The following is a 10,209-nucleotide window of genomic DNA, read 5'->3' as shown; positions in this document are numbered from 1 at the left end:
AGTACTCCTGGACGTTCAACCGAGGTGAAAGTTAAAGAAGCGAGATTTTGAGGTCGCTAGAACCAAGTGCGACGAGAATGCCCACCTGATAAAGAAAATAAAGAAGAATCGAAAGGAAATAAGAACCTTCCTAGAAAATGTAGTTCAAATTGGAACTACGAAGGATGAACCATAAATCTTATTATTGCTTTCCCGAGCAACAAATTTTGAGACGATGCTAGATAAGAGTTAAGCACGAACGCGGGATCTAAGGCGATACGACTTTTGCACAAGAAGAGCCAATGCCCAAATGCATAAGAGCACGAGAGGGGCAACTGTTGAAAAGAAAGACGAGGAACGGTGCTATAAGGGAATAGCACAAGATAAATCCTCATTGTGGCCAAGCCACTCATGTAAGATCCGAAAGCAAGTGTTGATCCCATCACATTTCATGAGACCTTATAGAAACGCTCGATCTGAGATATGAACTTAGCCTAATGACGTTGGATCACACAATAAGTGGCTTTAGTTAATGACTTTCCCTACACGGATTTTCGTGCGTCGATTCGTTTTCTTTCGAATACCTTCGACAGACTCAAGATATCCCCACCACATGGATGAAATAGACAAATTTAATCAGCAGTACTTACTTGGATTTCCAGAAAATCTCTTTCTTTGAACATCCTTAACGGAAATGTCTCCCTGTCTGTTTAACATTATTGATCGACCTGCGTTCTGCAAAGCAGGGTGTCAATACTTCTTTTTTTTCTATGAAAGTTGTGACCCATTTCCAGATCATGGTTAAAAATTCAATTTCAGACACTTTGAGCAACTTGCATTGCAAATCAATGTGCCACCTCTTATCTTGGGTACATCTGATCGCTATTCACTTTCAGTTGCATGAGCACAAGCTTTGCTCTTATATTTTTGGATATGTCGATTGACAACAACTTTTCTTACTCATCATTCGTATGAGCAATATTTTGACTTCGCAAGCCCAATCGCATTGTTATTCTAACGTTGTTTGTCTCCAGAACCTTCAGACTAAGCTCGTTTTTCTAAACCTCGTCTTTAATGAATGACGTATTCTTCATGGAACTCCTGTTAACTCTTGTTATTTTGCAAACATGTATATGACAAGTTCTTTCTTGCAAGAATGAGATTTTCTCATGTTCAATTCAACTGCATGTTTGTTCCATCTGGGGAATTTTTGTCATGTCTTCAATGATCGTTAAGACTAGCATACCCACTTCATTCTTAACGAGTTACTTTGGCTGCTACCCCGGAGGTTTATCTTCTTGAGAATTTTCTTGACAACATGCGAATTCTTCAACGTGATTCTATTTTCACTAGCTTTGACTTTTTTTAGAAGATGGTCAGTGCGACTTCGTGGCAATTGCCTACACTTTCATGTACTACTGCGACTGACTTTTCCAAGCTTTAATACCTTTGAGCCATCAATCTATTGTTAGCAAGATCCTCTTGAATATGAACGGTCAATTGGACCATACTATTTGGTGCCTACGATGAGAACTCCAATTTAATTCGTTTCGTCCAATTTCGTGAAACATTTCATTTCTTTCGAGAAATCCCCAAGTTCTATAGGTTTGCTTGAAACCTCTTAACCAGTGTGATCTTTTGAAAGAGTCAATATTCAAGTTTACTTGAGCCTAGTCCTGCTATCCTTGTAAACCAATCATTGCGAGTTGGTGATTTTAATTCACAGAGTCACACCAGAGGTGTTATTTTTGTCACCTTGAGTAATTTGAGAATTTTTTTGTCCAAGACAAGGGAATTTTTTTTCAGTACCTCTTCATGCTGAAATCAGTATCATCCAAGTTAAGTCTGTTTGACTAAACTCCCAATGCGACACTCTCAAGGAAGGCAAAGCCTTGATCCTTTCAAAATATCTATGAGAAACAAGTCCCGATAGACAACGTGAGTAAAGATGATACACCCAACGATCCCGTCATGCTGCACGAATTAGATAAGAATAGTTGATCGATGGGTACGCATATAACAAATAGAAATAAGTGAGTTGCGAGAAATGGAGATTTACACCATGGTTATGCAAGATCAGTTAGAAGGGAAGTACAAGTAGTCTCACAGATTACGTTTTAATTGATTAAATGCCGACAATAAGAGAGGTGGTGAATTAGAAACCACAAATATGAGACCACCGAGGGAAGAAAAACGGAGTCCCCTCGGTAGGAGACAAGGATGGATGTCAGTAATGGATTATGATCGAATGTTCTGTGAGATGGCTCGGTACGCCCCAGACCAAGTGGACACTGACACAAAGATGGCCAAGAAATTCTGTAGAAGTATGAAATTCGTACGGCACTGGCCAGCCACAGAGGACTCCCTTACTCCGGAGCTCTGGCACGAGCACTAGACATCGAGGCAGCTATGCCGGAAGATAAAACCGCGCCAGCTGTGAGTAATGCTCAACACCCAACTTATTCCCATGCACCCTGGGACAAGAGAAAGTGGGAGGGACAGCGAGCCCAACCCGAGCCTAGGCGGGGATGGCCAAGACCAAACGGGCCACTATAAGACGGATACCAAGCTACCCTAGACCATTCAAGGGAAATCCACCAGGGTCCAACCCATGCCCCAAAAGCAATAGACTACATGGCGACACCTGCAAGGTAGGGACAAACGTCTGATTCCAGTACGGAGAGAATAAACACTTTACTAAGCATTGCCCGAACAAGACTCCCGGGACGGGAGCAAGATCCCACCCGTCAGCACAGCAACCTCAACCACGCACACTTCATAACCAGCCTGGTGTGTATCCACGACAGTCACCTAAGAACCATCAGCCGAGGCTTAAACTCCCAACACAGGCTTAAGCTTATGCAATGAGGCAAAAGCAGCCAGAGGTGAACCAGGGAAATTTGGCAGACATGGGTAAACTCTTCAACGCACCTGTTGTGCTTCCATTTGATACTGGTGCTTCGCAATCCTTTATTTCCGTTCATTGCGTGACTACTTTGAGACTCGCTATGAAAGAATCAGAATATAGGATGAAAGTATCTTCCCCAGTAGGAGGATGTATAGAGATAGCTCGTACCTGCTCGAACTTAGAAATCACTCTGGGCGAACTTAAGATGGTAGCGAACAACGTGAGTATTATGATCATGTGGGATGTGGACATAATACTAGGAATGGACTGGCTGGCTGAAAACCATGCCACGATCCTGTGCAAAGAGAAAGAAATTTCTTTTAGAACCCCCGAAGGTGAAGCTACACGCTTTCACGAAATTTCTTTAGGAACGCGAAAAGTTGTGATCTAATGTTGCAAGCCAACAAGTTGATGAGGAAAGGATGTCCCACATACCTTGTCTACCTGAACAAAGAGGAGAGAGACGAAAGAAATTTTGAAGAGGTCGACATCGCTCGTGAAATTCCGGATGTGTTTCCTAACACGCTACCGGGTTGCCGCCAGTTTGGCAAGTGGAGTTCACTATAGATATAGAACCAGGACCTGTCACGGTATCAAAGGCACCATATCGAATGGCTCCAAAGGAACTGGATGAACTGAAGGTACAGTTGCAAGAACTCCTGGACCTGGGATTCATAAGACTCAGCGTCTCGCCATGGGGAGCACCTGTACTGTTCGTCAAGAAGAAAGACGAAACCATGAGAATGTGTGTGGATTACCGAGCGCTTAACAAGCTGATTCTCAAGAACAAGTACCCCTTACCAAGGATCGACGATTTGTTTGACCAGCTCAAAGGAGCAAGTGTATCTTCCAAGACGGACCTGAAATCAAGATACCACTAGTTGGAGATTAAACCAGGGGATGTGCCCAAGACGGCCTTCCAACCCAGATATGGTCACTACGAGTTTACAGTGGTGCCGTTTGGACTAACGAATGCACTAGTTGTGTCTATGGACCTAATGAACCGCGTTTTTATCCCTACCTCGACAAGTTTGTCATAGTCTTCATTGATGACGTGCTGATATACTCTAAAAACAAAAAGGAACACGAGGAACACCTGCGGCTTGTCCTAGAGACGCTACGAGCAGAGAAGTTGTACGCCAAATTCAGCAAGTGCGAATTCTGGCTCAAGGAGGTGAATTTTTTCGGACATATTGTGACAGCAGAAGGAATCCGAGTGGATCCTGCCAAGGTAGAGGCAGTAAGGAACTGGAAGGCGCCGACAACGCCCAACAAGATCCGAAGTTTCCTCGGACTAGCTGGCTACTACAGAAGATTTATTGAGGGATTTTCAAAGATCGCAAGGCCAATGACTCAGCAACTCAAGAAGGGAACCAAAGTCTCATGGTCTCCCGAGTGCGAGACAAGCTTCCAGCTACTAAAGGAGAAATTGACCAGTGCACCGGTATTAGCAGTCCCAGAATCAGGGACGGACTACGTCGTCTATACGGATGCTTCCAAGAGCAGACTTGGATGTGTGTTGATGCAGAATGGGAAGGTGATTTCTTATGCGTCATGACAGCTCAGACCACACGAGCTCAACTACCCAACACACGACCTAGAACTAGCGGCAGTAGTTCACACGTTGAAAATTTGGAGACACCACCTATATGGAGTTAGGTGCGAGATTTTCACGGACCACAAGAGCCTCAAGTACTTCTTCGAGCAGAGGGACTCGAACATGAGACAGAGAAGATGGCTCGAGCTAGTGAAAGATTACGACTGTGGCATAAACTACCACCCAGGGAAGGCCAACGTTGTGGCAGACGCGTTGAGCCGTAAGAGTCAGCACCAACTAGCAGTCCTGTTCACACAGGAGGAAGAACTGCTTAGAGAATTCGACAGAATGAGTTTGGAGATGGTGCAAGCACCTGAGACGGTGGAAAGTATAATTTCGACTCTAGTAGTTGTTCCCGATTTGAGGGCTAGGATCGTGGAAGCCCAGAGATGGGACGAGACTCTAGAGAAGTTGCGTTTGAAATTGAGGACGGGTAAACAAGAGCACTACCAGGAAGAGGCAGACAATGCGCTCACGTTTGAAGGGAGGTTGTGTGTACCCAACCAAGAGGAGCTCAGAAATGAGATAATGTATGAAGCACACGATACCCCATACACCGCCCACCCAGGGAGTACAAAGATGTATCAGGACTTAAAGAAGAAGTTCTGGTGGGACGGAATGAAGAGAGATATAGCATCCTACGTTGAGAGGTGTCTTGCCTGTCAGCAAGTGAAGGCACTACACCAACGACCGTATGGAAAGTTGCAGCCGCTAGAGATTCCCGAGTGAAAATGGGAACACATAGCCATGGATTTTGTCACGAGATTACCAAGATCTCAAAGAGGAAATACCGCGATTTGGGTGATAGTTGATCGTCTCACCAAGAGCGCTCATTTTATACCGATCCCTATCACGTACGGATCAGAGAAGCTAGCCCAGTTGTACGTGAAGGAAATCATTCGCTTGCATGGCATACCAGCGACGATCACGTCGGATAGAGATGCCAAATTCATGTCCGGATTTTGGAAGAGCCTACAGAAAGAGCTGGGGATGCGACTAAATTTTAGCACGGCATTTCACCCACAGACCGACGGACAGTCGGAGAGAACCATTCAGACGCTTGAGGACATGCTGAGAGCAGTAGGGCTCGATAGAGGTAGCAATTGGGAGCAAGTGCTGCCGTTGATAGAATTCGCTTATAACAACAGCCACCAGGCCACGATTGATACGGCTCCGTACGAGGCGCTGTACGGGAAGAAGTGTAGATCACCCCTCTATTGGGACGAGGTCGGTGAGAGGAAGATTTTGGGCCCGGATATAATCGAGGAAATGATAGAAATTGTTAGAAAGATCCGAGAGAGGATCAAGGAGGCTCAATACAGACAGAAGTCCTATGCGGATGTCCGACGGACTGATTTGCAGTTTGAAGTGGGAGATAAAGTTTTCTTGAAAATATCACCCTCAAAAGGGATAGCCAGATTTGGAGTCAAGGGAAAACTCAGACCCCGATATATAGGACTGTACGAGATCCTAGAGGCCGTGGGACCAGTGGCTTATCGATTGGCGCCACCGCCGAGTTTGAAAACTTTCACAACGTATTCCATGTACCTTAGCTTAGGAAATATGTGTTTGATCCGAAGCACGTGATTCATCAGGAAGAGATAATATTAAACCCGGATCTGAGCTGTGAGGAAAAACCGAAGGCAATTCTGGACAGGAAGGTGCAGCAATTAAGGAACAAATTCATTCCTTCAGTGAAAGTACTTTGGGAGCACCACGTGCAGGAAGAGGCCACGTGGGAGTTGGAAGATAAAATGAGGGAGCGATATTCCGAGTTGTTCTAGTAAAGCCGTACAAATTTCGGGACGAAATTTCGTTTAAGGAGGGTGGAATGTGACGCCCCGGAATTTTGATTCCTTTTATGTTGGATAAGCCGAACTTATTAGACTACTTAATCCTCGTGTGGAGGGCGTATGAACGTAGAAATTTCCGTTGTAATTTCCATCGTGGAATAAAGCAAGTTTTTGTGAAGAAAGCAAAGTACAAGAAATGTTCAAGAATAAAAAGTAGGGAGTTATGTTTATTAAAAGAGCAAGTGGAAATACAATTTATTGGATTATAGAAATGCTAATAGTACATGCCATGAAAGGGACAATACACTCTTGGTTTTTTCTAAATAAATATAGGAAACAAAAGCTTCAAGAGGAGTCTTCTTTCTCTCTTTCCCTCTCGATTCTTGCTCCACAAAACACCAAGAAAAGACAACTTGCACCTACAAGTGAAACATCAAAATAGGTATGAGAATTTTGGATTCACAAGACTCAAAAGTGGAGGACTTATTCAATATAGCAAGCATGAAATCCTTGTGACACATCACCAAGCTTGCAAAAAGAATGAGAACAAGTTGAGCAAAGGATAAGCTCATCACCAAGGACCTTTTAAAGGCAACCATAGATTTCCACACCCTCCAAACCGAGACTAGGAGGCAGCCAAGAGGGGGGCAGCCCCAAGGCTTGCATCAAATAGGAAAGATTCCCATAATCAATAAGTTCAAAAGGGAGCAAGCTGGCAGCCAAAAATAGGAGCCTTTGTCCCCAAGTTTCAGGCACAAAATGCCAATTCCTTGAGCTATATAAGAGGCCGCAGCCTTCGCCCCTCCCCACTCTTCGAACACCAAGATTCACAACATCATAAGGAGAAAGCAGCAAGGAGTGAGGAATGAGGCGAGGCGCCGGCAGCAAGAGAGACCGCAAGGATTTTCAGCCGAGAGGTAATTCCCTCAACACCCTCGTTGCATCATATAGAACAACAATCCCATAGCCAAGAACATAGATACATGGCCTTAGGAATTCATAACGTTAACAAGTAGAGAACAAGCGAGAGACGATGCTAGAGCGAAGCACGTAGGGAATATTCTAAATCAGTATGACGAAATGAGAACCATAAGTATCAAGAACTGGTATCGCAAATCAGTAGCAAGCTATTTCCATCAACGAACAAAACCCAAAGACCGAACCAAATCGTCGATCGAAATTTCGGAATGAACGGAGGTGAGGGAAGAAGAAAACTTAGCTTAGACGGCGGGCGGCCAGCGTCGAACAATCCACACAGCGGAGCGGCAGCCGACAAGGCAGCGGGCTGCTGAAGCCGACGCCGAGCGACACCGCGAGCGGCAGCCTTGCTCGTCGGGCGGTCGAGGATTCTCCTGAACGCGACGGAAGAACAGAGGGAGCCGGAGAGAGAGATAAAGTGGAGACGCTGCGTTTTCGTCGATTTGGGGGATTTCTAAAATTGGGGAAATTTCAATTTGGAGAGAGAGGGGTCCGATTCGGAGGAAATCGAGACCACCTAAGGCGAGGACTCGCCGGAAATTGAGAGAAAAGAGAACGGAGATGGGGGGGAGCTGTAGGAAGTAGCCGCTGCGTGTTGTTCTTCAAGTTAGGAATTTGGAAATGGAAAGAATGGAAAGAAATGAGAAAGGTGAGAGAGAGAGAGTCTCGACAGAAAGGAGGAAAGGGGTACTTGACCCCAATTTGATTTAATTTGGTTGTGGGCCTAATTAAATTGGTAGTTGGACTTTACTAACAAGAAAGAAAAGGAGCAAAGGAGACTTAGTGGCCCAATTTAATTAAGGTTTGGGCCAAGAGTTTGTGTTGGAGTAGGCTACTTAATTAAATTAGTGGACTTGGAAGATAAATATTTTGGAAAGAAATTAATTCAAGGAATTTAGCTTGGAGCTTAATTAAATTAATTTCCGAATTACTAAATTCCCGAAGATGGAGAAATATTGAGTTAGAGCACGACTAATTTTTCTCGAATAACGTATGGAGATCCGGAGGCGGAAAATATTAAAATGGAGAAGCGAATGGGCCGACCGGCGTCGCCCCGCGACGCCATGGGCGGCCCTAAGAGGCCTTAAGAAATCTTAAGAAAATCCGACAGAAAGGATTTAAGAAGGGATTTTAAGAATCCATATTTAATTAAGAGAAAATAGAAATTCTCCAAATTAGTGAGCGGAATAATTTAAGTGTTGTCGTACAACAAAGCCCAGTTAAGATTTAAGAAGAATCCTTTAAGCCGAGACTAAGGGATAGGATGCATGCATTCTTTTCTCAGAAAAATAGTTTGAATATTAATTAGCGTTTTACGCTATTTATTTCTAAAGGAATTTGTTCAAGGGGCAAGAGAGGCCGAACGAGGAATTGTTAATTGGAGATAAGCATAACAGGTGGGCTTTCTTTTAATATCCAGCACTATAGTGTGGATATAAAGCAAATGTTTTGAAGTTATGAAATATCTTTTCTGAAAAATGAAGATGTGATCATCTCTTTTAAAGTTGTTGTCATGCCATAAAATATTTGTTTTGATACCTGTCTGTGAGGGCTATATGCCGGGAGTTTGGCGATGCCAACAAAATTGATAACGAATTCGGGTCTGAGAGTGGGTAAAATCCCAACACAGACTTATACGCGCGAGCGCTGTGAGCCATCCTAGAGAGAGGTTGGCCGGCGAGGGTGTTCGTTGAAGGTGGCCACCTTCACGGCACTGGTTTCTCAGACAGGGAGGGAATACCAAGAACTTAGACTGATCAGTCGGACTTTTAAGATCACAAAAGAATTTAGTATGCTCGGGCCTTTTAAGAAAAACCCCCGTGTGATACTGTGGATGGATGACAACTTATGTATGTATGTTTTGTTTTTGGCACGTGTCCACTGAGTACTCCTGTACTCAGCCCTGCATGTATTTATAAATGTGCAGGTTGAACGTCAAGTTGAAGGAGGAATTGATCGGAGTCGATGCTATTAAATAAGCTTGTGGATTTCTCGGCGATTCGTGTCTTCATACACGAAGTCGTTTAGTAGGGACCTCTTTCCGCTGCTTTTATTTCGTTAAGTGAGAAGCTTATTGTCTCACCTTCGAACTCTGATTTGGTTGTTGTGGTGAATGATTCTATTTGAGAACATGTAACCAAATATTCGGTTCCTTGTTTGCAGTGTTTATTTGACTAGTATTCCTTCCAGTTTCCCTTGATTTTCACCCCCCTTCTACCCCGCTTCTTTAATCCCCCATTAGTCGCGAATTACTCAATCTTGTTATCCTTAACGAGAATTGGGTCGTGACATTTAACTCACTAAATACAACTTTCTTATTATATAATCACCTCCTTTAAGGGATACACTATTAAGTCTGACTCAAAATTTTTAAAAAAATAGTAGGATATCCAAAGCAGGGATACACTATTAAGTCTTAGTCAAAATTTTTAAAAAAATAGTAGGATATCCAAAGCCGAATTCGTCTTAATTCGTACTATAGTCCATTCTACTCAATAAATTAGTTTATAGTTGTATTTATTTGTTTGTCTAGAGTAGTGACCACTAGCAAACAACACACCAATAAAAAAAATTGAATTTTGACATCAAATTGTCAAGTTAGGCAGTTATTTTTGTGCGGCTATGTGGACACGTGTCACTTCAATATTGGTGTAGTGTTTTCTCTTTGCATTAGGGAAGATGATCCTTTCGAGGACCACCCAAGATTTTATGCACACTTATTTTAAAGTGTTTACGAACAAATAGAGAAAGTTATTGGGTGTTTAAAAATATGCGAAAGAAATAAAAAGTATAAGATATAAAAGGCTGTTGAGTGTTTAAAAATAGGAGTGTTGAACAAAGTAAGAAAGAGAAAAGATTGTTGGATGTTTAAAAGTAGGAAGATGAATAAAGTAAGAATAAGAGAGGTAATTGTGTATTTTAATTATTTCTTAAATAGGAAATGGAGCATCTTG

The 10,209-nt window shown here is 43.2% G+C and overlaps 1 long non-coding RNA gene across 2 annotated transcripts; it reads left to right on the top strand.

The window, feature by feature from the left end:
• Positions 1 to 6,110: 6,110 nt before the first annotated feature.
• Positions 6,111 to 9,432, top strand: LOC121770913. Of its 2 annotated transcripts, XR_006043881.1 has the most exons (3): positions 6,465 to 7,194; positions 8,590 to 8,652; positions 9,183 to 9,432. It is a non-coding gene; the product is annotated as an uncharacterized LOC121770913 (long non-coding RNA). The 2 variants fall into 2 exon arrangements; XR_006043880.1 differs by lacking the exon at positions 8,590 to 8,652 and having other exon boundaries at positions 6,111 to 7,194.
• The last annotated feature ends 777 nt before the right edge of the window (positions 9,433 to 10,209 follow it).

This window comes from Salvia splendens, chromosome 16 (assembly GCF_004379255.2).
Source record: "Salvia splendens isolate huo1 chromosome 16, SspV2, whole genome shotgun sequence".
NCBI classification, from domain to species: domain Eukaryota; kingdom Viridiplantae; phylum Streptophyta; class Magnoliopsida; order Lamiales; family Lamiaceae; genus Salvia; species Salvia splendens.
Note: the sequence above shows the minus strand (reverse complement) of the source record. Positions and strands in the feature narration are given on the sequence as shown.